The sequence below is a fragment of the Musca autumnalis genome, unplaced genomic scaffold, assembly GCF_047663935.1.
Source record: "Musca autumnalis isolate F117 unplaced genomic scaffold, ASM4766393v1 scaffold_5, whole genome shotgun sequence".
Taxonomy (NCBI): Eukaryota; Metazoa; Arthropoda; class Insecta; order Diptera; family Muscidae; genus Musca; species Musca autumnalis.
This window is the reverse complement of record NW_027412088.1, coordinates 2,601,961-2,606,479: the sequence shown is the minus strand read 5'-3', so window position 1 is coordinate 2,606,479 and position 4,519 is coordinate 2,601,961.

Below are 4,519 nucleotides of genomic sequence, written 5' to 3'. Positions count from 1 at the left end.
CACTTCATGCGCATCCGGTGTATCAATACAGCGAATTCTTCTCTTTTAATTTGTATATATTTGCCAGGATTTACTTTGGCCGCTAAGATGTAGCATCGTCTGCAGTTTACTGTGCAAAAAAACTGTATAACGCTTATAATTTGCACAAAGTACATACACTTTTTATGCGCATTCGATTTCTCTATCAACCATGAAAAAATACATCGATCTAATCCCATTTTGATCAAATCCATCAAGAACCGTGAACGTAGCATCACACTCTATTTTTGGGATAGATCGGATACAACTCGCACGCCACTAAATTTTTTAAACCGCTGTTTCCGCAAATACGCGTGATATCTCTCGAGTGATATCTCAGGTTATTTATTGGAAAGGAAACGATCCAAAGAAAGCGCCATTAAATCCGCGATATTTTCAAAAAATTTTTTGTACATTTTTCTATTTTTGCAGTAACCGTTTTCGCCGTTCTAGTGGATGGATTTTCACGATCTAAATTATTTTGGGGTCCCAGCACAATCAAAAGGATATTGTAAATACTGTACCCAAAAAATAGATTTTTTTGCAAAAAATATCGCACTAAATTTTGGCCTTTGGCAGTAGATTACTGTGATGCTGTGCAGACTACATAGTCAATATACACATCAAATTATGCGTAATCGCGAGCTCTTTAATCCTACTATTTGCATTTTTAAATACCCAAATGCTCGCCGCATTTAGATTAAAAATAAAAAAACACCTAAAATCTGGCTTCAAAATGTCAGCATCCATAAAAGGTGGATGTAGTGGAGATTTAAAAAAATGATACATTAGAAGTGTAATCTTCATTTTGTAATCTTCTACTTTTACTTTGGCCAGATATCAGTAATTTAAACGGTTTGACCGGCAATCGAATAACAACCCAGCAAAAAATGTCATTACCAAATAATGACTTTATTCAGTAAATTTTTGCAGTTGTAACTACTTACTAATTGACCGTAAAAGTCATTATTTTTACATGGGGATGTCATAGGGAGGAAGTACTTCCTTAAATGTGTTTTTTAAGTACATATTTAACCACTTACCAGTAGTCAAAAAAAAGCTAAAAAGCATATGTTCTATTTTTAGAACAATTGTGGTGAAATTATATTCAAATTCAACACTCCTATTATTTGTCGTTTTTATTTCTTCTTTTTCTTTTATTCCGGTCCCTCCCGGTGTCGAACCCATGAACTTCTGATTTCTAGCCAAACACACTACACACTAGACCACTCGTACAAATAGTAAGGGTTGTTTAAAAACATCCATGTACATTAAGATTTCTCCGTAATTTTGTCAACAAAAAACTCCCATGCTGACGGTGAGCTTTGAACACACAAACCTAGGATTTGTAGTCAGACACACTAGCCCTGTGCCACCGTACTTATTCCTTTGTATGTAAGTAGTAAGTAAGGATGTAACTAGTTATATGTTAACTGTTATATATGTACTGTCTGATAATGCGGAGGGTAATGAGTACTCATTACCTGGTAATGCAGAAAGTAATGACATGTGCCTACCAAATTTTTGCTGGGAATGTGAAAAAACTCGATTGCTTCAACGTGTTTTTACCTATTTATACACTACACCACTATGTGGTAAGGGGTATTATGTGTTAGTGCATTTGTATGTAACATACAAAAGGAAGCGAGATAGACCCATAGTTCCTTCTAGGGATATACATAGAATCACTTTCTGAGTCGATTTATGCATGTCCGTCCGTCCGTCCGTTCGCAACATACAGGTCGCATTTGTTGACCGATTTCGCTGAAAATTGGGGAATACCATTTTTTTAGCCGTCGGAAGATCAAGTTCGAAGATGGGATATATCGGTCCACGTTTTGGTATAGCCCCCATATAACGGTACCCCCCGATTTACGGTATTTTGACGTTTTCAGCTACATTTTCAGACCGATTTGGCTATAATTTGACATTTAGGGTTCTTAAGTGTCAATAAACATATATAACAAAACTTGTGGGCATAGGTCCACGTTTTGGTATAGCCCCCATATAACGGTACCCCCCAATTTGCGGTATTTTGACGTTTTTAGCTACATTTTCAGGCCGATTTAGCTATAACTTGACATTTAGGGTTCTTAAGTATCAATAAATTTATATAACAAAAGTTGTGGACATAGGTCCACGTTTTGGTATAGCCCCTATATAACGGTACCCCCCAATCTACGGTATTTTGACGTTTTTAGCTACATTTTCAGACCGATTTAGCTATAACTTGACATTTAGGGTTCTTAAGTGTCAATAAACTTATATAACAAAAGTTGTGGACATAGGTCCACGTTTCGGTATAGCCCCCATATAACGGTACTCCCCGATTTACGGTATTTTGACAGTTTTAGCTACATTTTCAGACCGATTTAGCTATATTTTGACACTTAGTGTTCTTAAGTGTCAATAAACTTATATAACAAAACTTGTGGACATAGGTCCACGTTTTGGTATAGCCCCCATATAACGGTACGTCCGATTTGCGGTGTTTTGACGTTTGTAGCTACATTTTCAGACCGATATAGCTATAATTTGACATTTAAAGTTCTTAAATGTCATCTTTTTGCTGTTTTGTTTGGCTTTCAGGTCAGAAATTGAAAAACAAACGATTTTTTTGTTTTTAATTTTTATTTATTTTTCCAATATTTCGATCATCGTCGATGATCATCATCAGGGATTTCTTTAATTTCAAATGAAAAACAAGTAACATTTAGTTATAAAAATGTATAAACAAAAATATGTAAGAAATAATTACATTTTGTATTTATCTGGTTTTACTAATTGCCACTAGACATTCTCACTTGATCACAACTGATTTTCGACTAACCAAAGTTCTTATGTTTCTCAATAATGTTTCGATATATTTGAGCACAGTGCTCTGTGTCTATCTTGTAGTTCATTCGGTTTTGCACAGGTACATTTATTATGTGGAGCATTTCCAACATGTATCTTCGTCTGCCATAATAAATGTACCTGTGCAAAACCGAATGAACTACAAGATAGACACAGAGCACTGTGCTCAAATATATCGAAACATTATTGAGAAACATAAGAACTTTGGTTAGTCGAAAATCAGTTGTGATCAAGTGAGAATGTCTAGTGGCAATTAGTAAAACCAGATAAATACAAAATGTAATTATTTCTTACATATTTTTGTTTATACATTTTTATAACTAAATGTTACTTGTTTTTCATTTGAAATTAAAGAAATCCCTGATGATGATCATCGACGATGATCGAAATATTGGAAAAATAAATAAAAATTAAAAACAAAAAAATCGTTTGTTTTTCAATTTCTGACCTGAAAGCCAAACAAAACAGCAAAAAGATAATAAGTCCAAAGGTCAACGATAATTACACCAAAAAAAAAAAAAAAAAAAAAAAAAAAGTTCTTAAATGTCAATAAACTTATATGACAAAACTTGTGGACATAGGTCCACGTTTTGGTATAGCCCCCATATAACGGTCCATTAAAGTTCATATTTTCGTATAGCCCAGATACCTCCGAACTAGCTGTTAATGACATTTGAAGTTCCCACGTTATGTACCGATTTTCGATATTTTGAAGATTCTAGCTAAATTTTTTAACCGAATTAGGAGTTATTTGACATTAAAGGCTCCCATCAAAAACTGTCAACATAGGCCCATGTTTTATTATAACCCCTATATAACAGTACCTCCCAATTTCTAGCCCACCAAAAATTGTCAACATACATAGTTAGATATAGGCACCATAAAAAAGGGCCTCCCGAATGAAGCATAAATTTTACATTTGAGGTTCCCAATGGCCGCGAAATTGCTCCACTAAAAATTGTCAAGATAGGTCCACGGTTCGGTATAGTCCCCATATAACGATACCTCCCGATTTAAGGTATTTTAGGGATCTTAGCCACAGTTTTTGCTTGAACTAGCTGAAATTTTACATATGTGGTTCCCAGTGGCCACGAAATTTGGCCACTTCAAATTGTTAAGATAGGTCCATGTTTTTTTTGTAGCCCCCATATAACGGTACCTCCCGATTTTAGGTATTTTAACGATTTTCACCAAATATGGCTCCAATTTGCCATTTGGAGTTTAATGAGTTCAAAAAATTTACTTTAATGTTTGTTTTGGGTTATTAAAAAACTTCTTCACCAAGAATTATGGACATATGTCCACGTTTTGATATAGCCCCGAATTTTGGTATAGCTTCCATATTAATTAAAAACTAATTATTCCATTTTTACATATTTCGACTGGTGTAGGGTATTACATAGTCGGCCCCGCCCGACTTTGGTCTTTTCCTACTGGTTTTATTCATTTACGCGTTCATAGCTTCCTCGCAAATTAAATGTTTTAGCCACATTTTTGAGCTTTGATCAAAAACACCTGTTTGATCCGACTATGGTCATATTTCGTGGTACACTGCAATATTTGGCGTGCCATTATAGTGCAAGCCTTGGCTTCATCAATATTAATTTTTTTTTTGACTTTTACATAACAAAATTATAAATAATTG